This window comes from Mus musculus, chromosome 16 (genome assembly GCF_000001635.26).
Source record: "Mus musculus strain C57BL/6J chromosome 16, GRCm38.p6 C57BL/6J".
Taxonomy (NCBI): Eukaryota; Metazoa; Chordata; class Mammalia; order Rodentia; family Muridae; genus Mus; species Mus musculus.
The window spans coordinates 20,241,417-20,266,935 of NC_000082.6; the positions used below are offsets into that span (position 1 = coordinate 20,241,417).

Below are 25,519 nucleotides of genomic sequence, written 5' to 3' on the forward strand. Positions count from 1 at the left end.
TTCCCCCAATGTGAGCTCAGAAATCAGACCTGGGCTTCATCGAGAGCGAGGTCGGAAGGAGGCATTTCCTCACCGTCACTAAGCCTGCTACTTTTTTTTTTTTTTTTTTTAAGGAACAATCAATCCATCAAGAAGGCTCTGGCGGCAGGACCAGAGAACTCTGTTGGCATTTGTGGACACGGGTGGCTGCAAAATAGATTTAAACTGTGCCTAGCGGACTCAGCGACCACCCAGAGTGGAAAGGGTGGAGGCAACCAGGAAGGTGATGCAAGTGAGAACTTAGGGCCATGTCAGCTCGTGAATCTCCATTTGCTGTTTACTGTGCTGTTATAAATGGGTAACAACTAACCCGGTTTTCCTTAAGAACTGTCATAAGCTCCCAATCGTCCTTTCCCTGGGTTGTAATTACAACCCCCAAACTGGTTTCCTTTCCCTGATGTGCATGTATGCTCGTTCCATTGCAGGGCTATAATCCAGCCTGAATGAAGGTCAGTTAAATACAGAAAACATCCAGCTGCCCTCCAAGGGCTTCCCAAGTGTATCCTGCATGCACTCAGACCTGCAACCATGGAAGTGGTGGTAGTTACAACTTCTGGCTGAACCTGAGAAGCATCCAGTCTGCACCTAGGAGGACTGCCCAGTCTGGGCCCATTGGTCAGCTCATCTTCCTCAACTTCATTAGCTGCAAGTTGTACTGGAGTGACATACCATTGCTGGTTAACACCCCAGGTCTGGCTATGACCCCATACTGACAGTTAAGTCTGGAGTTGGGAAAACCTTTACTGAAGGTGCATTCATGGGTATGGTAGTTAGAATATGTTTGGCCCAGGGAGTGCCACTATTAAGAGGTGTAACTTTGTTGGAATAGGTGTGGCCTTGTTGGAGGAAGTGTGTCACTGTTCAGGGTGGACAATGAGACCCTCCTCCTAACCATGTGGGAGCCAATCTTCTCCTAGTGGCCTTTAGATGAAGATGTAGAACTCTCAGCTCTGCCTGCACCATGCCTGCCTGGGCACTGCCACGCCCCCACCTTGATGATAATGGACTGAACCTGTAAGCCATCCCTAATGAAATGTCCTTATAAGAGTTGCCTCGGTCATGGTGTCTGTTCACAGCAGTAAAACCCTAACTAAGATTATGTGGACCCCACCACCACCACCACCACTCACACACACACACAAAGTCTTCTCTCAGCCAGAGCCAACTGACTTTGTGAAGTGGAGCTGAGCTTTGGGTTAGTCAGCCTGGCAAATGAAGGTTAATGGTTATGAAATAGTCCAGGGGAGAAAGTCACAGATCACCACTCTTGCTAAAACAGTTAAGGGTACAGCAAGTCCTTTAATTAGCTGGTGATGAAGAGTGAGTGGGCTAGTGCCTCGGATGGGCTCTTGGTATGGAAGCACTGCAGGACAGGGGCTTTAAGTCAAAAGGCAGAAATCACATCATTTCAGGTGCAAGGTGAGCAGGTTTTACTTTCAGGGTAGGGTGGGCTGTTGGTTTGGTTGCTTGTTTTGTTTTTGGTTTTTGTTTTGTTTTGGTTTTTGGTTTTTCAAAACAGGGTTTCTCAGTATAGCCCTGGCTGTCCTGGAACTCACTTTGTAGACCAGGCTGGCCTCGAACTCAGAAATCTGCCTGCCTCTGCCTCCCTAGTGCTGGGATTAAAGGCGTACGCCACCACGCCAGGCTTTTTGTTGTTGTTGTTTTGTTTTGTTTATTTGGTTTTTGGGGGTTTTTTTTGGGTTTTTGGTTTTTTTTTTTTGGTTTTTTGTTTGTTTGTTTGTTTGTTTGTTTTTACACTATACTGTTTCACAGAAGGGAAGGAGCAACCTTTTAATCATATAAGGTTGTTTTTCTCAAGGAACCTTTTGTATACATCCAAAATACTTTCCCACTAGGGAAAGAGGAATTTTTTTCTTTTTTCCCCTCTTCTCCTCCTCCTCCTCCTGTTCTTTTCTTTTTCAGAAGACAAATTATTGTTTACAAGTGAGATGAGGGTCCAGAAGGGAGAAGTGTAGTGTGGGTGTAACCTAACTTTTAGGCCATTTTAGTTAAAATACTTTTCATAGCCAGAAGACGACACAGTGGGTAAAGGCATTTGCCACCAAGCCTGGTATCCTGAGTTCAGTCCCAAGAAACCAAACGATGGAAGGAATACTGACTCCCCGACATTGTCCTCTCACCTCTGGGTGCAGGGCGGTACATGCACTTACATACAAAGACAAGATAAGCAAGGAAGTACAATAAAATATTTTAAAGATGTGCTTATTTTATATGTATGAGTGCATGTATTTATGTGGACCATGTACATGCAGAGGCCAGACAGGGAGTCAGATCCCTCAGGGCAGATTAAAAAATTTAAATAAATACCTTTACAGAAAAGATAACTGAAGTGGGAATTTCTGGTTTCACTGGAGACTCAGTTGTGTCATGTAATGTTTTTTCTGGAAGCTGTCTTATGAGAGGATGTTTTGCTGAGAACAGACATGTGTTATTTTTCTGGAAGCTGTCCAGTGAAAGGACATGTGATGTTTCGCTGGAGCATACACTTGAGAGAATAAGTATAACCCAGCAGACAGTGGACGAGGCTCTAGCTTTGGTTCGCCTTGCTGGTCTTTGTTGGGCTTTGCTGATGCTGGTCTTTACTCTTGCATTGTCTTGCTTTGCTTTCTCCTCTGATCTTCACTTGTGAGTTCTTAAAAATGGAAATCCTGGTGGTGCTCCTGCTGCTTCTTGCCACTGCAGGAGAATCATGCTGATAGGTGGAGGCTCAGGTATTGTCTGGATGCAGCTACTGCTGCTGGTTTGTGTTTGGTGTTTTGCTAGTGGAGTGGACTGCTGACAATGAAGATTGGAACTCCGGAACAGGCCCACATCCTCCTTGTCCTGTTAGCCATTTCCCTCCCCTACCTTTGGTCATTGGGCTGTAAGGGAGGTTGAAGTGTTTAAGATTCTTAAAGTAGGTTTTGAAAAATCTAAGCCTACAGAAAACAATGAGAATTAGTGGTGAATGTTGGTAAGCCCAGCCTGTGAAGACAAGGAGATCAGAAGCAAGTTAAAAGTTCACCAAAAACCAAAAACAGAAACAAAAATAAAAACAAGAACAAAACAAAACAAAAAACTTAGAAAAGAACAAATCTTTTAACTCATGTTTTGTAGTGTCAGAGACTGAACCCACGACTTTGTACATCCCGGGGCTAACTCCACAAGCACTTTTACTTGGTCATTCATCGAACTTGCTTCACACTAGGGCTGATATTGGGCTCCCTCAAGATTTAGTGTGCTGGATTCAAGAAATGTTAGGCCAGATGGTATAAATGGGGAAAGTAAGGCTGGGCTCGCCTGTCCAAAGGAGGAGGACTGGGCCTGAGGAGGAGTCAGGGAAGGATTGCTGGATCATCCAGACATAGCCAGGTGCAGAGCAGAGCTGGTCTTAATGAACACACAAGGACTTAAATTTTTCCTAGGTGACAGGAGTAGATGGCTTGTATTGTGGCACCCTATCAGCCACATAGACCAATATGACATTTTCAATGTCAGCTGGAGAAATAGTCTTCACAGACTGAAGAGATAAGAGGCTGTACTAGAGCATCAACACAAGAGGTGGAGAGGAAGGGCTGGGCTCTAGGATTAAGAAGCAAGGCAGGGCCGGGTGTGGTGGCGCACACCTTTAATCCCAGCACTCCGGAGGCAGAGGCAGGGTGGACTTCTGAGTTCGAGGCCAGCCTGGTCTACAAAGTGAGTTCCAGGACAGCCAGGGCTATACAGAGAAACCCTGTCTTGGAAAACCAAAAACCAGCCAAACAAACAAAAAACAAGATTATAATGGGCTGGTGAGATGGCTCAGCGGTTAAGAGCGCCTGACTGCTTTTCCAAAGGTCCTGAGTTTAAATCCCAGCAACCACATGGTGGCTCACAACCATCCGTAATGAAATCTGATGCCCTCTTCTGGAGTGTCTGAAGACAGCTACAGTGTACTTACATATAATAAATATATAAATAAATATATATTTATTATAAAATAAAAATAAGAAGCAAGGCAGGGATACCTGGGATGACAAGATGGCACAGAGATAAAGGTACTTGGAACCAAGCCAGATATCCAGAGTTTGAGCCCCAGGTCCATGTGGTGAAAGGAGAAAACTAACACTTACAAATTCTCTCCTGACCCCCATATGTGTAGGGGGTGGTTCTGATGCTAAGGTCCTGTTCCCCAATTGGTTCTTAATCGATCAACAAAGATACCAGCAACCAATGACTGAGGATGGGGTGGGGCACTTAGAGTTTCGAGGAAAGATGGAGGGAAAATTAGGGAGCAGGGGAAGAAGAGGGAGGCAGTTTCAGCAGGAAATAAAGCCAACCAGTCATGAGAGATTTTGGTTGGAGTGCCCAATTATGCCTGGGTGGCAGGGGAGGTTTAGGAGTGCTCAGTTATTGAGTTAGCAAAGGCACTCGTGTGTGTGTGTGTGTGTGTGTGTGTGTGTGTGTGTGTGTGTGTATTATCAGTGGATCCAAGGGAATTTGGGTGGGGTCTGATAGCACAAACCACCCAGAGCTTAAAGCAGGGTAGTAAAAACTGCACACTACACATATGTATCACATGGATCCCTTCTTTTATTTATTTTTATTTTATGTGTATTTTATGGGTATTTTGCCTGCATGCATGTGTACCACTTGTGCATAGCGCTGGAGGGGGTCAGAAGGGGATCAGAAGGGGGTCAAAACTTCTGGATCTGGAAATACAAGCAGTTGTGAGCCACCGTGTGAGTGCTGTGAACCAAACCTAGTCCTTAGGAACAGCAGATAGTGTTCTTAACCACTTAGCCCCAAAGATGGAGACCTTTGACCAGCTCCCAGGCTTCTGTTTCAGATGACCTCACTTTTGCCAGCAATGCTGAAGTGCACTGTAGTGTGGTTCCAGAACCTGTAACTATCACTGTGCTTCAGCAGACGTATTTACTAGATGAGCTCAGAAAGCCCACACCAAAACTGAAGCCACAGAGGTCCCCTGTTAGGAAGAGAGATGATACAGCCATCAGGGGACCCTTTCTTTCAGAGGCTGCACAGCCAAGTAGCATACAGGCCAGGGAGAACTTGGCCTTGAAAGCAAACCTCAGCAGAGGCCAAGCTAGGGGTGCTGAATACCCACAGTGTACAATTCAAAAAGGGAGCAACAGCTGGCCTCGGTAGGCTCGTGTGGGCAGTATGAGACTCTAGCCTTCTAGATACCTGTGGCAAACACAGTCTTCCCCAAAGCTCTAGCACTGAACTTGAAAGGATCCCATCCTGACCATCATAGAACTTAATCTTTAAACTGTGTTTTACTGAGAAAGCCAACAATCTGGGAGCCAGGGAAAAAGCTGCTTTCAATCTGTCTAGAATTATCTACATGTATATGCAGGTTCCTTCCTACAGTAAACATGCTTTGGGGGAGGGGCCATACATTTATTATCATGTGTCTGTACGTGTGTGTGATATGTGTGTATGCATCTGTGTGTGTGTGTGAGAGAGAGATGTGTACATGCATGTCTGCGTGTGTGTGTATGTGTGTGTGTGTGTGTGCGCGCGCGTGTGTGTGCTCGCGGGCGCATCTGTGTGTATATGTGATATGCTATGCATGTAAGTGTGGCCCGTGCATATGAGGAGACTAGTGGTAGCAAGTGTTTTCCTCTATGTCTTGCCGCCTTATTGATTTGAGACAGGGTCTTTGACTGGGTTGGAAGCTTGATGTTTTTGATAGGCTGCCTGCAGTGAACTCTTAGAATCCACCTGTCTTCTGAGTCTCTTGCCCAAGGCTAAAGTTTACAGCCATGGGCAGCCATGTTAGACTTTCTGCATGAGGCTAAGGGTTGAAACTCCTACCTCATACTTTCCTAGCAAGCCCTCTTACCCACTGAGTCATCTCAGTCCCAAATGTAGTCTTACAAAGTATCCCCTGTTCCTCCTGACAAAATTAAGTGAAATTCACTCTTACAGACTATGGGGCCAGTGTAATAGCTCAGTGGATGAAGATTCCTGCTGCCAAGCCTAAAGACCTAGGTCAGATCCCTAAGAGCCACTGCTGGAAAGGGAACTGATTCTCACAAGTTGTCTTCTGACCTCTGTATGTGTGCCATAGGATATGTGCTTGCTCCCCAATGATAAATGAGTGCTTAAAAACCCAAACCCTAATAATATAGAATGTATAAAGTCTCTACAATCCCCTACTGGTCATAGTCTACAGGAACTGTTTCCTATTTACATTGAGATGGCATCCTGGGCATTGAGATGATCGTTCAACTCCTTAAACACGATGGGACTCTTGGGTACAAAGTTGTGAACAACAGCACACTATACAAAACAACAGAGAGCTGGACCACAGATGGGAAAAACTAGGGAAGCTGGGAAGGTATCCCCAATGTTTGTGGTCCAGGATATATTAAAGAGCAAGTCAGTACTGAAGGAGCCTTCCTCCTCCTCTTCTTCTTCTACACGATTTTAAATTAATATTTATTCACCTTATATCCCAATATCAGCTCCCCTCTCCTCCCAGTACCCCTCAAACCTCCTCCCGTTCCCCCTTCCCCTTCTTCTCTAAGAAGGGGCAACCCCCCTCCCTTTCACTTCTTCATGTCTAATTCAGTTCCATGAACTGTTTTTGTTTGTTTTTCCAGATGAGCTTTGTCTTGACAAGTTAAAACAACAATATGTCTCTTTCATTTCTTCACATTCATAGTTATGTGTCCATAATAACATGTGGTTCTGTTTTCCAGTACCACTTCCCTAACTTGCCCTAATTCCCGTCCAGTGCCTCAGTAGCCAGGAATACTGTATTTAAGGTGTTAACAGAGCCTAGGAAGCCATGAACAGAACATTTCATTTTACTTATTTTTTAGTTGTTTGGGCTTTGGATTTTGGGGGTAAGGTTTTGCTATATATCCCTGCCTGGCCTCAAGCAAATAGGGATTGGCCTCCTTTGGCCTCTGAGCGCTGCACTTAGAAGCATACACCATCACTCCCCACAGCATTCTACTTAGTGTTTATAAGTCCAGCCATCTGCAGCATCACAAAGACCACCATAAAGACAGGTGTGTGTTATCCTCCTAAATTGGTGGCAGGCATTGCCCTCTGAATTCCCTCCTTGAATCAGGCAGGCCTTTGTGACATGTACATTGTGAGTCCTCCCAGGCTGTGGTGCACTTCAAAGGCACAAAAGAGTAGGTCACCTCATCTGACTACACAACAGGAGCCACCCACGCGCTGCCTCAAAGGGCTGTGACTGCAGAGGCCACATTATAGTTCTCTACCAGATTTAGACGGTTTCTAACACATTCTGTGAAAAGCAAAGAACTTATTCATCTCAACAGGGGACATTCCCCCCTCATTTCCAGTCTATAAGCCCCCAGTTAGGGATATCAGAGATGACCATGAGCTTTTTATACCTTGAAAACACAGTTTTAGTTCATAGGCTCAGAGGATCATAAACCTCCGCAAACACCATGGAAGGGTCTGCTCGGCAGATATTTAAAACTCTCTTCACAGGGATGAAGAGGTGGTTCCAAAGTTAGAAGCACTTGCTGCTCTCACAGAATACAAGACTTTGGTTCCCAGTACCCACGTGACATCTCACAAGCTGCTGAACTCCGCTTCTAGGGGAGCCGATGGCCTCCTTTGACCTCCAAGGGCTCCTTCATGCACATGGTGCGCATGCATACTCTCTGGCACACACACATATGTACACATAACAACATGCACATAAGTAAATATTAGATGAATAGCCTGGCATGGTGGCGCAGGCCTTTAATTCTTGCACTCAGGAGGCAGAGGCAGGGAGATCTCCATGAGTCTGAGGCCAGCCTGGTCTACAGAGTAAGTTCCAGGTCAGCCAGGGCTACATACATATCAAGACCCTGTCTCAAAAAATAAAAGTAAATAAATGAAAAGTCTTTGCCAAGTACAGGCCCACATCTTTGTTAATAGGTATGCCATGGGCTGGAGAGTTGGTTCAGCAGTTAAGAGCACTCGTTGTTATTGTAGAGGGCCTGGGTTCAGTACCAGTACCACAGGGTAACCGACAATTTTCGTTAACTTCAGTTCCAGGGGATATGGTGTTCTCTTCTAACAGTTGTGGGCTCTTGCGTACATGTGGTATATATGCACACACTCAAGCACACATATATACTACACATACACACACACACAGTTTTTTTGTTGTATTTTGTTTTGTTTTGTTTTTCGAGACAGGGTTTCTCTGTATAGCCCTGGCTGTCCTGGAACTCATTTTGTAGACCAGGCTGGCCTCGAACTCAGAAATCTGCCTGCCTCTGCCTCCCAAGTGCTGGGATTAAAGGTGTGGGCCACCACTCCCGGCTCACAATTTTTTTTTTTAAAGATTTATTTATTTATTATATATGTAAGTACACTGTAGCTGTCTTCAGACACACCAGAAGAGGGCATTAGATCTCATTACGGATGGTTGTGAGCCACCATGTGGTTGCTGGGATTTGAACTAAGGACCTTTGGAAGAGCAGTCAGGTGCTCTTACCTGCTGAGCCATCTCACCAGCCCCCACAATTTTTTTTTAAGTCAAGATATAACTATTTTTTTTTAAGTATGACATTTTTGTTTAGACAACATGGCACTGATTCAGCTAAAACGTGACTGACACCTGACATTCAAGGACCTATATGAATCAGTACAAAATGACTGACCCTGGATGTCAGGGGAACACCAAAATAAACAGTGATTGCTGTATGCTGTTATGTAACTAATTTTGTCGACGCACCACTTTTTCCTTTTTTTTCCTGTTGTGTATAAAGATGGTCTTCAGGTCAGAAGTGTGGCGCGCTCTTTCTCTTTCTCTCTCTCTCTCTCTCTCTCTCTCTCTCTCTCTCTCTCTCTCTCTCTCTCCCTCCTCCCTCATTCCCTCCACCCCTCCTTCCCCATATGTGTGTGTGTGTGTGTGTGTGTGTAGGTTTGTGTGTAGGTTTGTGTGCTAACTTATGTGTGCTGGCTTGTGCTTGAGTGCCTGCTGGCAGCTGCCTGCCCAGCAGTTTTTGTGGCAGCCTTTGTCCAGAGTGAATAAAGTATGTCTTATCTGCTGATGTCTCCTCATAATCCCTCCAACCACCCACAATGCCCCCTTTCCTGACGTTGGAGCATGAACCTCACAGCCAATGTCCTGCATGGACAAAGGGTTATTAGTAAGGACACAGATGCCATTGTATCCTTAATGTCAGGTTCAAAGCTCTAATTTATTTGCCTGTATGTTGGTCTTAAGATGCTGTCTTCATCCTGGTAAGAGCTGTATCCAGAAAGCCTTACTGGAGTCATCAAAAGCACTTTTCATGGGGTCAGTGCACCTCTCTGCAAGTTGCTTTTCTGGGGACCTGCTGTGCAGGTGTTAAGAAGAAGCCAGTCACAGGTTTGAAACAGTGTCTAGAACCTATAAAGGCCAAATGTAACATATGCAGACATTTTGGAAAAATCTAAAATCTGTCCTGAGAGTATATATAATATTTAATTTTTAAAATGTGTGTGTGTGTGTGTGTGTGTGTGTTGGTTTCTTTTCTGTTGCTGATGTAAAATACCATGGCCAGGGCAACTTACATAAAGAAGGGTTTATATGGGCAAAGGGTTCCAGAGGAATGAGTCCATCACTATGGTGGTAGGGAGGCATGGCAGCAGGCAGGCATGGCATCACAGCAGCAAGCTGAGAGCTCACATTTGGAACTGAAAACAGGAAGCAGAGGAAGCAAACTGGAAATGGCATCAGATTTTAAATCTTAAAGCCTGCCTGGAGTGACATACTTCTTCCAACCAGGCCATACTCCTAGGCCTCCCCAATAGCTCCAGCAACTGAGAACAAATACATACAAGCCCACATAAATATGAAGGCACATGCCTGTAATCCCTATACTGGGAGGCAGAGGCAGGCTGATCTCTGGGAGCTCAAAGCAAGCTTGAACTACATAATGCCTTCCAGGCCAACAAAGGCGATATAGGAAGTCCTTGTCTCAACAAAACAAAACAAAAAACAAATACATGTGCCTATGGGAACGTTCTTATTCAAAATCATCATACATCATAGTGTGACTCTCTCTCTCTCTCTCTCTCTCTCTCTCTCTCTCTCTGTGTGTGTGTGTGTGTGTGTGTGTGTGTGTGTGTGTGTGTGTGTGTGTGTGTGTGTGCAGTGTTTATGCAGGTGCCTGTGACATCCAGAAGGTGTCGAGTCTCCTAGAGCTTGATTTACAGGCAGTTGTAAGCTGCCCAGGATGAGTGCTTCAGATTGAATTCTAGTCATCTGCAAGCACTCACAGTCACTGAGCCACCTCTCCAGGCCTCAGTTTTAACTCCTGTAAAATTGCCCACTTTAGATGATTATTCATAAAGAATTTAATGAGGCCTCAACCCAGGCCCACTTCGAGGAGATGCTCTATCATCAGAGCAATAGGCAAGACTCTGTCTCGATGGAGATACATCTCTTAGCACAATTTGGAGAGTCCCTTTTAAAGCATCTTTTCTGCTTTACCTGAGACTTGGGACCTCTGAGCAAAGACAAGGCTCAGAGCTGATATCTTCAAGTTTCCTCTCCTGATCTACCCAAGCCACTTCTGTCTCTTGTCATCACCACTTGCCTTAACTGCTATTTCTGCCACTTGTCACACCTCAAGGACATTGCTACTTTCATCTGTATAGTGTTCGGCTGGCTTTTTTCTAGAAGTTGATTCTATTAGCCAGATGTACTAAAGTAGATACCCCCATTTTGAGTGTGGGAGAAGTGTAGCTAGGTTTAACATGTTTTCTAGTTTGAGAGGCATATTAGTGTTGTCCAATATAACGTCTTTTAAATTTTTAATTATTTATTTACATCCCAAATGTTGTCCCTCTCTTGGTCCTCCATCACAGAATCCCTCCCCATCACCCTTGCCATCACTTCTGAGAGGGTGACCCCCTATACCTGTCCACCCTGGGGCATCAAATATCTACAGGATTAGGTGCAACCTTCCTTACTGAGGACAGACAAGGCAAGCAACCCTCTGCTGCATATGTACTGGGGGCCTTGGACTAGCACATGTATACTCTTTGGTTGTTGGCTCAGTCTCTGGGGTATCCCAGCGGTCCAGGTTGGTTGATACTGTTGGTCTTCCTATGTGGTTGTCATCCCCTTCAGTCCTTCCCCTAACTCTTCCATAGGAGTCCCCAACCTCAGTGCAATGCTTGGCTGTGAGTATCTGCATCTGTCTCAGTCAGTTGCTGGTAGAGCCTCTCAGAGGACAACCATGCTAGGCTCTTGTCTGCAAGCATAACATAGCATCAGTAATAAAAGTGTCAGAGATTGGTGCCTGTCTGTGGGATGGATCCCAAGTTGGGCCAATCACTGGTTGAACATTCCTTCAGTCTCTGCTCCATTATTGTCCCTGCATTTCTTTTCCACGGGAGCAATTTTGGGTTGAAAGATTTGAAGGTGGGTTGGTTACCTCATCCCTCCACTGGGGTACTGTCTGACTACTGAAGGTGATTTCTTCAGGTTCCATATCCCTACTGTTGGGCATTTCCACTAAAGTCACCCACATTGAGTTCTGAGAGCCTCCCCCACCCCAAGTTTCTTGGACTTTCTAGAGGCTCCCCACAACCCACACTGACTCCCTGAGCACCACTTAATATTTGGCTGTGGGTCTCTGCATCTATTTCCATTCGCTGCTGGATGAAGCTTCTGAGGAGACAGTTATGCTAGGCTCCTCTCTGCAAGCATAGAAGAGTACCATTAATAGTGGCTTGGATTGGCTCTCTTACGTACCATGTGTCTTACGTTGGGCCAGTCATTGATTTGCCATTCCCTCAATCTCTGCTCCATTTTCAGGCAAGATGAATTTTGGGTTGAAGGTTTTGTTGGTGGGTTGATGTCTCCCTTCATCCACTGGAAGCCCCACCTGACTACAGGAAGTGCTACTTCAATTTCTATATGCTGAGTTTCTAGGATTCTCAGCTAGGATCATCCCCATAAAGAGCCTCCCCAGTCCCAGGTCTTCAGCTACTTCCAGAGATGCCCCCCCCCCCCCCGTTGATTGCTCTTCTCACTCCCAGCCCTCTCCATACCTGATCCTCATCCCCATCCCCTGCCTCCCCCTTCCCACCCTCTTCTCATCCATGGTTGGTTACTATTCCGATGACTAGTTTGTTTCCCCTTCTGAGTAAGATTCATGCGCCTCCTTTGGGCCTTCCTTATATAGGTTCTTTTGGTCTGTGGATTTTATCTCCATAAGATTTTTTTTTGAAGGAGTGTTAAATATATTTATATTAAATTATATATTAAAATTCCTAGGTATAATATATTGAAATGACTTGTGGAAGATAGGCAACATTTTAAGTTTATATTCTTTTAAAAATAATTTTGAAGATTTAGTTATCTATTTTATGCTGTCTAATTTAAGTATGTGACTATTTTGCCTGCCTGTATGTATGTGCACCAAGTGAGTGGCTGTTGGCCACAGATGTCAGAAATGGCAATCAGATCCTTCAGGGCTGGAGTTCCATTTAATTTGAGTCACTATGTGGATACTAGGAAATGAACTGGGTCCTCTGCAAGACCAAGTACTCTTAACTCTTGCACCAAATCTGGAACCTATTTAAGCCATATTCTTGCATGTGTTTGAATTCAATAAACTATGAGATGTTCTACAAGAAAGTATGCTTCATTTTCATATTTACAGCTATATAAGAACTTAAAAATAACAACAACAATCCCCTTTGTTTTCTGTTTCTTCTTTTACAACAGCTGCCAAAACCAATGATTTCCTTCTGCTCCGCCTTCTTGGAATGCTCTTCAAGGTTGAGAGATGTTCTTCAGTAAACTTCTTGGCAGCATACAATGTATCAGCTTGTATCCCGCAACACAGGCTAGAAAACAAAATCTCAAGGAAGGTAAGAAGGCATTTTCCTCCCCAGGAGGGTGCATGTGGGCGGAGTCCTCAGTACTGTATGGCTAGAGACATACAGGTTCTGAGCTCTGTATATACTTTGTTCTACAATTTATGCTTCATTCTGAAAAAACTAAAGCCAACCCCTCACCTCCAATGTTGGGAAGCCCCAGGAACCACACAGTCTGTCCTGCCTGTGATTTACCATGTAAGCTTGGGAACCACACACAGCCTGACTGTGCTTTTAGTTATTGAATTGTCAGTGATCAAGTTATGACAGTCATGGATACTGCCAACTTTTATGAATTATTTAAGCTTTATTGTACTATCATCGTGAATCTCATATGATAAACTTGTTCTTATGCAGTGCAAGCATCACTATACTGCATATGTTGGACATTCGTTGTTTCTGCTGATGATATGGTAGCTTAATTGTAATGGCATAGGCTGAAATCCAGGTCTTTCTTTTGACATACTTTCTTAGGATTATAGGATTATTAATACTTAGCAAATAAATGTTTTTATATTTAAGTTCTTAAAATGTAAATTAAAACCTAACAGTTATTTATATTATAAAAGTGATCAGACTATACTGAAATGCCCATGAAAGTATATCTGATACTGGTGTGAAGCTGAAGAAACTGAGTGTGAGGTTGAGTTGCTTGAGAAAGTCAGATCTCAGGGAACATTACACTCATATAGAAAGTAAATGTGGATGATGCTGAGCAGTAAAAGGAACTAGAATATATTTTCCTGTTATGCTTCCTATTATTCATCAAAGCAACCTTGGGGTATTTTTCCTAAGAGGTGATAAATGAGATAGATAATAGCTATTTTATTTGGAATCAATGTAGAAATCAGGAAGCTAGCAAGAACCTTGACGGACCCTATATCTGACACCAGTTTTGGTATGTAAGTCAGAGGCCATAGTGGAAAAATCTAGTACTATTATTCTACTAAATGTAAACTATTAAACTGACTTCTAACTGTGTATTTTTATACTCATGGATCAGGGTATTACTCTGCCATCATCTGAGAAATGTCTTTTGTAGTAGATGGTTATCAACCTAGAGATCCACAGCTAGACAATATGAAAAGAATATCTATAGCAAGGTTAGTATCATCACAAAGAATGGCAGAAACATGGTAAAAGTAAGACAGTGTATTAATTCAAGAAAACTTTTTCTGTGCACATAGAGAATTTCTATTTGTGAATTATAAACACTTGTTACAATATATGTAAATCCCTTAACAAGCTAAAGTTCTGAGACACCAGCAAGAAGAGAGGTAGCCAGAAATTCTCATGACTAACTAAAGTTCTGTTGCCAATTTACTAAATTTTCTTTAAGGGTGTGTAAGACCCCCAAAGCTGGGCCTCCACTCAAGTCCCGGGATGAGCTGGCCAGCACCCCAGTGACCTGAGAGAAAACCACACCTGATGCAAACTGCAAGAGGTTTTATTATCAGCTAGCTGAGGACGAAGTCCCTCCACCATGCAGGGCAGGGCAGTTCGACCCTGAGCAGTGACAGTAGGGGGCTTTTAACAGCTAGCTGAGGAGTTGGGAGGAGTTGGGAGGAGAGTTGGGAGGAGTTGGGAGGAGAGTTCTTCTCTTCCGGTGTCCTTGGTGAAATTTACAAGGCAGGAGTGGGGAGTGAGTTCTTTCTGAATTTTTATCTCCGTGTCCTCGGCACAGGAAGGCAGGCATCTCTGGTTGTACAGTATAGAAACAAAAAGGCTTTTTTGCTGGCTATAGAGAACAAAGAGCTTCTTTCTGGCTGTATTTTTAGAGATCGGGGAAAACAAGCTTGGGGAACGTCCAGGGGTTTACCTTCCAGGGAGAAACACTCTAAGTCGGGGTCTAACAGGTGCATCCTGTGGTAGAGGTACACCATGTTCTAGGGGATGAGCCTGTGTTATTCCCACACACATAATTTAAATCACACTTTTTATTTTAAAAATTTTTAAATTTGGATGTCAAAGAACTTGCAGGTCAGTTACCTCCATGCAGGCTCACATGCAGCAAGCACAGATGGCAGAAACTCATCAATATGAAGAGATGCATTGAGTGTATATTGTGGCTTTGGTCTGACTAGGAAAAAGGTGTGCAATGAGGGCCGGCAGCCAAGGATGGACCACTGGGTCTATGACTTATTTCAAGACAGAGATATATGCCAAGAGGCCATGGTTTGTTCATAATAACACCATAGAGCTGTGTTTGTACAAAACAACACAAACAAGCTGCACGTATTCTCCAAGACAGATAAGAATAAGTTCAATGGGGAATGGAGCCATGAGGAGAAGAGGTTCATGAAGCTTGAGGAGAGAGAGGTGGATCAAGAAAAGACAAAAATTGCAAGTAATGAGGAGATATTTTCTGGGAGGAATCCTCATGAGCTTGCAGGTTTAGAATGGAGTAAGATTTGCTCAATATTCGTCTCAAGGGTATTTTAATAAATCTGACTTCTCTGTGTGGTTGTTGGGGACTACAGAAGTTGTGGACATGGGCATCTTCATTCAATTAACTGTACAAAGAAAGACTGGGGAAATATAACTGACCTGGTGCAGGAAGCAGGTGTGCCGCAGACCCCACTTGTTTACTGCCTTGCCCGAGCATGCGCAGTGAGGCTGCATGTGTGGACTGCCTGCCAGGCTGGACTGTTCCCGTGATCAGGACCTGTTGTCAGCCTATCTGTGAACGACCTGAGCTTGTACCTGGAGCGTGTGTGAATTCTGATTGGATGAGGTGGGGTGGAGCTACAAGGAGGTGAGTCAGAGTGAGGATAGTTGTATAGCCCTTACCGTGAGTAGAAGTAGGAGTAAGAGAAGCTGTTGTAATAGGAGTTTTTAGCCCTTGCTGCAAGAGGTAGTAAAAGAAGCTGCTGGGGAAGAGAGCTGTAAAGGAAAAAGTCACAAGTAAAGAAGCCGTTGTGTGAGGGGAGTGGCGGGGAGGGTATGGGGGACTTTTGGGATAGCATTGGAAATGTAAATAAGGAAAATACCTAATAAAAAAATAAAAAAAAAAAAAAGAAGCCATTGTGTGAACCCGACTTGGTGTCCGAGTCGTTCTTGTCGCAGGCCAGAGACTGTGGAGACCGGAGACTGGGACAACCTGGAAAATGTGAAGACACTGCACCCCTTCTGTCAGATACCAGGAAATAGAAGCAAACACACCTGAAACAATTGGAATCACTTCTGGAATTTTCTGTAGACAGAGGGCTAAGGATGAAGCCTGGCACTGGCAGTAGGAGAAACTTGGCGCCCACAAAAGCCTCACAGAGTTCTGGTCACTGGTCAGATCACCTCACAGGATGCAAAGGCTAGAAGGCTGGGTCGCTCAGTGTGAGCCCACCTCCCATCAATCAGGACTGCTTAGTTTTGCACACTTCTTGCTTTATATGGCAAAGGAACACTCATTCGAGGACCCTAAGTTGGGGTGGGGTGACTTTGGACCCCATTATTTGTTCCTCTTTCCAGTGTGCTGACTTGAATTATATCTCTTTTCTCAATTAAAAAAAAAAAAAGAATAAGTTCAATGAGACTAAAGTCCTAAGACAGGCACGGCTGCCAACCACCATAATTCCCAGGTTGGACCACGGAGCATAAGTAAATTTTATGCCCCAGTCCAGCTAATTTTTATTATACAATTAGGGAAGAATTGTAGCCTCCCCCAGCCTTGAGCAGGCTGGCTCAGACCTGTTCCGAATTTATGAACAAGACTACCTAGGGTGGAATCTTCTAACCTAGATAGGTCTATTGTTCTGCCACCTCTGATGTTTTCTCCAAGACGCGCTACCTGCTGAGAGGCTGAACCTGTTCTCCGGACACTATCCTGACAAAATGAGATCCTGGTGTGGTGGGGGATGGGATACCCCCCTCCCCCATACAAGCTCAGACTCTTAAGTAAACTTTGAGCCTTGATCAGAATCTTTGTCTTGGTCTTGTTATTTCTCTCACCATTCTCTCCCATACAGCCCTAGCTTCCCTTTCAGGAACTGGGTTCGTGTAGCTGCAGGCGGCTACAAATTTTTATTTGATTTGATATTATTATGATTCAAAGAGAAAAAAGGAGGACAAACGTTGAGTATATTGATGGAGGGGGAGTTGATCTTGGATTAGTTATGAGTATGAAATTCAGTGTGATAAGACAGACCATAAAATTGTCAAAAAATTAATAAAAATAGTATACTATTTATATAGTTTCCCTAAAGCACTCCTCAGTTCAAAGCATGGTCGCAGAACTATTGTAGTAATCATGTCAACCCTAATAGTGATGGATTTAGGCAATCTGGATACAACAGAGCACTTTGCTTACTCCATGTGCAATAGTAACATTTAGAAGGTACATGGACTTAAGCCAGGTTTTCATACTACTAACATTCGCATGCCAAGATGAAAGGAGAAAACATAGACATCCTTATGCTGGAGGACTTTCCTGCCATGGCAGGTACAAATGCTTGATAACTCGGGACAGAGGAGGATAGTTTGAGTAATTTTATGCAACCTTCCATCTTACTTCCTTAATCTAATCTTATTACTTCTAATCTGCCAGGATGCATGCTACCCCATCACTGTAATTCTGTGAAGAGGAAAGTTGTATGCCTGGATTTTGAACTGGGTATTTTGCTACACAATTGGGAAAGACAGAAAACAACACTCAACTGGTGCTTTCTCCAATATTTCTCCAGTCGTACCTGGACTGAGAAAATGGATTTTAGGTGAGGTCATCATTTTTAAGACTTCTGTAACCGATGAAATATGTGCTATTGTATGGGAACTATTGGGGTGATTAAATAATAATAGAAAAAAATGACTTTTTAGTGCTCAAACCGAGACATGAAAAAATGGAAAATTCAAGTAAGCTTTGCATTCACACTTGATGGTCACAACGAAAATATATTAAGTAGAACTTTTGTCTTTTTAATAATTTATTTTTATTTTATGTGAATTGGTATTTTACTGGCATGTCTGTCTGTCTGAGGGTGTCTGGTTCCCTGGAATTAGAGTTACAGACACTTGTAAACTGCCATGTTGGAGCTGGGAATTGAACCTAGGTCCTCTGGAAGAGCAGTCAGTGCTCTTAACTGCTGAGCCATATCTCCAGCCCCACAATTCCCGCACTTGTGAGAATATTTCCCAAATTGTTATCACCCTTTCTTAGAAAAGTACTATCAGTTGGGTTTCATTGGACTTACTGAACGGAAAATTAACAGAAGGATTTAAAATGCAGGGAACATGAAAACTGGGAGGGAAGAGACTCACTGCTCCGCTGATGGATTCTGGGTGGCTCCGTGGGCTTGAGGATGAAAAGTTCTGACATTCATGTCAGCTCCTAGGTCATCTTTTTCATGTTGAAGAAGTTCAGGCATTTTGGAAAAATATGGATTCTCGTGTCCTGTATAGAACAATGAAGACTGCTGCTAACAGTAATGAGTGTGATCACACCTACCTGCCTGTGAGTGTGTGCACACACTGGGGTGAGCTACATTTCCCCCAGGCTCCTGAAATAAGAAAGGTTGTTGCCCCTAATGAATCTGGTGTTCTCATTGAGGAGACTCAGGTAAAGCAGGTGACTATAAAAACACAGAAGAAAAAAACCTGAACATGTTGGCTTGGTTAAAATTCGCATGCCAGGAGAGCACTGTACAGTGGAGGTTTTGCTGTGGTTATCCTTTAAACTCTGTGGTATTTTAGCTTCCCAACATCTACTAGAGTTTTACTCCTAAGAGAAATCACTTTTATCTCCCCGTGCTCGTATCAGAAGGAAGTCACAGATACTGAAAATGCCCGTAGTCATGCAAAGAAGCACTTGCAGGGTAGAAGACCATAGGCCATTTTACAGTATGTGGTTTGTTCATTCATGCTTTTAAAATCTCACTCCACAGAAAGTAGATTCTCAAATATTCCAGCGTGGCGGGATAGCTGTAATGATGCAACACTAGCACGTTTATCTCGGTGATGCCCAGTGGCTGTCTAATTGGAATGAAGGTCTGATAAACGGCAGATGTGACTGGTAAATGTGACTGGTACTGTAACAGCCCACTCCATGTAGCTAATGTTGTCATGGATTCTAGAGGACAGCATGTTGCTTTCCTAAATGAAAGTAATTTCTAACTGATTTTTAAACATTACATCCACAGATAAGAATAGATCTCATACCACATCAGACATGCTTCTTTCTGCTGCAACATGAACCATTTGAAAAGAACTGATTGTGTGGGGCCCAGCACTAATGGATGTATCTACAACATAACTCTTATACCTAAGGCTATTGGGAAACCTTGGAAGTGAAGGGGGAAGAGTATAAGAGGCAGATAATTAAGAATAGTGCTCTGATATTGTGTTCTCTATATAGAAGACCACACCCATAAAATCATATTACCAGGGCTGCATAAAAAGTATAAATATGCCAGGTGGTGGTGGTGCATGCCTTTAATCCCAGCACTTGGGAGGCAGAGGCAGGCAGATTTCTGAATTTGAGGCCAGCCTGGTCTACAAAGTGAGTTCCAGGACAGCCAGAGCTATACAGAGAAACCCTGTCTCGAAAAACAAAAACAAACAAACAAAAAAAGTATAAATACAGCAGTTGGTATGCCATTGTAACTCTGACAAACCTCATGAAGCCCCACAACTATATGAATAGCAACAAGCAACTCCTGGGTGTTATTAGCCTTCCTCAAAGAGGAGACCCCTGAATGGGTTTCAAATATCTTGAATCACATATAAGCAGGCAATGCTTAAGTGACTAAGTAGACTGTAGTTATAAAGTTATTCATTTGTATGGATATGAAGCCAAAATTGCTAAAGAACAAGCGGCCCAAGATTTCGAAGGGGGACAGACTCCTGGAAATGTGGAAGGGATGATCAGGAGGGAAGAAATTGCATAATTATATTTTAATTAAATTCAAAATATATCAAGAGAAATTACCAATTACAAAAAATCAAACTACCAAAAATATTTTTTAATCATATACCTGGACTAGATACACACTGTAAATGTGACTTAGATGTATGGAAGAACATCACATAGCATATTTAAGGGTATTTAAGCTTAAGACTAAAACAATGAACACTTTAACAACTTATAGTTACAAGTTTGAACCCTCATGCTTAATGATTGAGAGGAAGTTATATAATTATATTTTAATTAAATAAAAACATATAAAAAAGAAATTACCAATTACAAAGGAACAAATTACTAAAAATGTCTCTTTATTATATACCTGAACTAGGGACAAGACTTTGTAAGTATGTCTTAGATTTATGGAAGAACAGCAATAGTATATTTGCTTTAAGTGTATTTAAGCTTAAGGCTAAACAATGAACACTTTGACAGTTTAGGGTTACAAGTTTGAACCCTCACACTTTGCTAGGAGTGGGAATATTGCTTCTTCCTGGCCAGAAGAGAACCACAGCTGGGAATCCTCCTCAGCTTTCTGGGAAGCGCAAGAACCAAGAGTCACAAAGAACTCCCCCACTTGAAATGCACACTTCCTTTCCATTTCCATGTGTCTAATGCTGAAAATACCGTGGCTAGCAGAATTCTGCTCTAAGAGGTGGCTCTGTCACTGGAAGTTAAAAACCAGTGAATTCAGAGACCTCTTTTCCCTCACTGAGTCTGCAGACGCACAATGGTCCCTGCCTTCTCTTTTCTGGTACTCAGAGAAATGAGGAGCCCCAATACAATATAGCTGACACTATTTTGTGACACTAGGATTTTTTTTTTTAATTACTTCACTCCCTGTCCCTAAGAAAGAAAAATGCGTGCCAAGATCCTGCATTTGCTTCCCTGCAGCCTTAGGACACCACTGAGCTTTGCCTCCAGCCCCCAGTTTACACAAACTATTTCTCCAGAAGCCACATGACTATGACTATGACTATGATGGGTGAGCCCAGGAAACCTTCAAAGCCTATTAGCTTCAGCAAACCTGAGCGAAAGACATAAAGACCAGAGAGTCCAAGAGGAGACTAGAACTTAAGATCGGTGTCTGATTTTCTTCAGAGTTGCCCCATAGAGAGAAGGGACAGGAGTTTGACCTGGAAAACCAGGGCAGATGCAGAGTTCCACAGAGTTCCTGATCACAGCCCGAAACCCATTTGAAATGAACAAATGTGAATTGCATAAAATCTATTGAGTTATGCTATAGTGCCATTGGACAGGCAAGAACACACTTAAAAAGGATTATTGTTTATTAATACAATACATAGTTCTGATTACTAATTTAAATTATGGGTTTGCTTTTCAGAATAAGGACTGAACTAAAAGAACTAGCAAGTACAGCTTCATACAAGAGCACGCAAATACATAAACACACATGCACACATACAGAGAGAGAGAGAGAGAGAGAGAGAGAGAGAGAGAGCGACAGAGACAAGGACAGAGACTAAATGTCCCCAAAGGGTTGCAGGAAGGAAGATCTAATATAATCCTCTGCTGTAATAAAATTAATAAAAATAAAATCGTAATACTACAAATCATGTACACAAACATGACCAAAAAATCATGATGCTTTAAAATAGTGTTTTTCTTGCTGGTGAGATTGAACCATTTACACACAAAAAAATAATTCACAGATGTGAATAAAGTGATCATTTCATTGTCAGCCAATGTACCCAAGGATAACCCACTTACTCCCTTCCAAGAGTCAGTTCTTACCAAGAAACATGTGTCCTGCATGATGCGTATCAGTGTGAAGATGTCTGCTATAAAACATAAAAGCTTTATCTTTAGAAAATAGCCTCTTTTATTACACTCATATAGGAGTAATTAATCATTCCATGTACATCGATGGTTCTGAGGTTTTTAAGGAATTTAATCATATCACTCTGACTAAATTTAAACATAAATCTTAGATATTATGCTGTAATGACAAGAAATTCTCACCACAAGAATTTTGTATTAGGAATGATGCTGCAGAGTAGTTTTTACTGTGCTGAGTGACATTCTCTTTCATCTGCACCTTCCTCCAACATGGCTGTGTCTGCTACCAAAAATGATAAGCATGTTCAGCAGCCCCTCACAGAATAAAGAATGATATGCTGCAAAGCAAATGTGTGCAGGCAGATGACATAGTGGGTAGGGAGAGATAGCTCAGCAAGGGAAGGTGCTCTAAACCTGCAGATGTGAAAGAGCCAAATCCACAAAATTGGCCTTTCCACACTTGTCCACTTACAGATCATACACATACTGCACGTATGTGCACATATGCACACTCACACAAACACATCTGCACAAGCATACACACACGTGCATGAACAGGAACACACACACACAAATGAGTGAGTGAGTGAATAATTAAATGGTTGATAACAATGATCTCTTTGAAGCATCATCCCATGCTTTCCCAGTTAATTTGAGCATCCTTCGTTGGATTCAGGAACAGAATTTAGGGCATATGGTTCTCATCAAGTGTTATAACTGAAACTGCACAGCAAACATGTCATTAAGCTTGTTATTGAGGTTTAATCCTCAAAAAATAAATTAGTATAAGAAAGAAAGAAATAGTAAAGAAAATACAGAAAAAGCAGACCAAAACCTCATCTGAAAATATTTACAATGTTACACAATATTTGTTGTGTATATAAACAACAAACAAGTGTACAAACATTGCATATTTGCATATTGAATAGTCATGTATAATATATACATCAAAAATCCTTTTGTGCTTGTGTTTGACCATGTACATGGTTTCATTGTGCTATAAATCATATTCACATGAAATTTCATCCAAGAACACAAGAGCAATGACTATACATAGACTAATATAACATGTTATCTGCCTGTGCTTCTTCAAGTAAGGATGAAAGAGTGGGAAATTGATGTGCAGAACAATCAGGTGGCATCTGACAGTGAGGTTCCTACAGATGTTAAGTATGAATGGGCCACATAGAGAAAAGTTGATTTTTAAGAAAAAAGTATATTTTGAGTCACTCACAGGTACCCCCAGCAACAGCTGTAACTTTTTGATAATATCATTCACTGTGTCCAAATGTATTGTCATTACAGTGAACGGCTGAAAAAAAAGAAGAAATGTTACTGGTTAACAGTAATTTAATGGTTATTCACCCATTTATTACTATACCATAAAACCAAGATTTACTTAAGAAAATTACAAAGACAAGCATATAGAAGCATGAGAATCAATTATGGTTTTCCTATCTTTCATATAGCCTAAGGCCAATAAGAAGTTTTTCAGTATAATGGGTATCACTCTAAAGACCTGAGGCGTTCAGAATATAGCAGGTTGCTGACTATGCCTCATCCAGTAAAACTGTTTTTCCCAAGCCTGAGGACCTGAGTTAAAATTCCAGGGAAACACTCTGCGACAAGGAGAGAATCACTCTGGTGTCTTCTGACCTTCCCCAACACACACACACACACACACACACACACAAAGAGAGAGAGAGAGAGAGAGAGAGAGAGAGAGAGAGAGAGATTTATATAAGACAAACACCAACACACAAACCAATGTTACATTTATAGCCAAGCAGTAGTTATATAAAAGGATAATATATTTGGGAGTACTAAACATAAGCACTAAGCATAAAGAGCCATTGTGCATACAACAACAACAACACACACACAAGTGGATGTTACCAAACAGGTGAATATAGTAGAGTAGTATATGGTATTGAGCTAAACATTCTAATAACTTACACTTTTATGTATATATGTAATAATTATAATTATATATACAGTGGGGGAAGTACCCTTACTGTATGGCTGGAGACATACAGGTTCTGGGCTCTGTATATATTTTGTTCTACCATTTATGCCTCATACTAAAGCCAGAAGAAAACTAAAAGCCAGCCTCCCCTCACCCCCAGTGTTGGGAAGCCCCAGGAACCACAGTCCGTCCTGCTGTGATTCACCGTGTAAGCTTGGGAACCACACACCATCTTATCTGAAAAATGTCACATGGATCTAATATCTTCAACTTCGATCTCTACTGTAACCCAGGTTTCACTTTCACAATTTCATGCACTGCCCTCTCTATCGTAGGCCCTCGTCCCTCAAGCTCTTCACACAGGGACTCCCCTGCCACACACACTTAGGCATCGGCTGTCTGAAATATCATGGAAAGAATCCACAAGTGCTCGCTCTTGCATCCTGCATGTCTCTAAATTTAAGTTCAACTTACAGCACTCTGTTGCTTTGGGGGTTTAAAATCTAAAAAGTTACACATTTTCCTGAAAAAACAAACAAACAAACAAACAAACAAACAACAATCAGGTTCTTAAGAGTAAATTCTGCTCCCTGGTATCTACTTGTGTATTAGGTACATTTTGTTGATGAGATAACACCATGAACTGTTTGTTCTGGTTTCTGTTCCAGAGGCGTGAGAGTCTATCCTGGCAGGGGAACGTGGCTGCAGATAGGAGCAGGAAGCAGAGCAGAGGTAAGAAGTGAGAGTGGGCAATGAGATGAAAGCTCAGAGCCTGCCCTCGTGGAAGACTTCCTCCAGCAAAAGAAATGCCGCCTTCGCAGACAGTGTCTCCATTTCAGGACCCAGTGCTCAAAGGTCTGTACAAGTGCACTACAGGAATAGCACATACAACATCGGAGTGCTCAAAGGTATGTACAAGTGCACTACAGGAATAGCACATACAACATGGGAGTGGGCAAAGGTCTGTACAAGTGCACTACAGGAATAGCACATACAACATTGGAGTGGGCAAAGGTATGTACAAGTGCACTACAGGAATAGCACATACAACATCGGAGTGGGCAAAGGTATGTACAAGTGCACTACAGGAATAGCACATACAACATTGGAGTGGGCAAAGGTATGTACAAGTGCACTACAGGAATAGCACATACAACATCGGAGTGGGCAAAGGTCTGTACAAGTGCACTACAGGAATAGCACATACAACATTGGAGTGCTCAAAGGTCTGTACAAGTGCACTACAGGAATAGCACATACAACATGGGAGTGGGCAAAGGTCTGTACAAGTGCACTACAGGAATAGCACATACAACATCGGAGTGCTCAAAGGTATATACAAGTGCACTACAGGAATAGCACATACAACATGGGAGTGGGCAAAGGTCTGTACAAGTGCACTACAGGAATAGCACATACAACATTGGAGTGGGCAAAGGTATGTACAAGTGCACTACAGGAATAGCACATACAACATCGGAGTGCTCAAAGGTATGTACAAGTGCACTACAGGAATAGCACATACAACATTGGAGTGCTCAAAGGTCTGTACAAGTGCACTACAGGAATAGCACATACAACATGGGAGTGGGCAAAGGTCTGTACAAGTGCACTACAGGAATAGCACATACAACATCGGAGTGCTCAAAGGTATATACAAGTGCACTACAGAAATAGCACATACAACATGGGAGTGGGCAAAGGTCTGTACAAGTGCACTACAGGAATAGCACATACAACATTGGAGTGGGCAAAGGTATGTACAAGTGCACTACAGGAATAGCACATACAACATCGGAGTGGGCAAAGGTCTGTACAAGTGCACTACAGGAATAGCACATACAACATCGGAGTGGGCAAAGGTCTGTACAAGTGCACTACAGGAATAGCACATACAACATCGGAGTGGGCAAAGGTATGTACAAGTGCACTACAGGAATAGCACATACAACATCGGA

The 25,519-nt window shown here is 42.7% G+C and overlaps 1 long non-coding RNA gene across 1 annotated transcript; it reads left to right on the forward strand.

Annotated features, from left to right (window-relative positions):
* The first annotated feature begins 41 nt into the window (after window positions 1–41).
* On the forward strand, window positions 42–15,850 carry Gm49566. Its single transcript, XR_003951848.1, has 3 exons — window positions 42–337; window positions 465–729; window positions 12,755–15,850. It is a non-coding gene; the product is annotated as a predicted gene, 49566 (long non-coding RNA).
* Window positions 15,851–25,519: the final 9,669 nt, after the last annotated feature.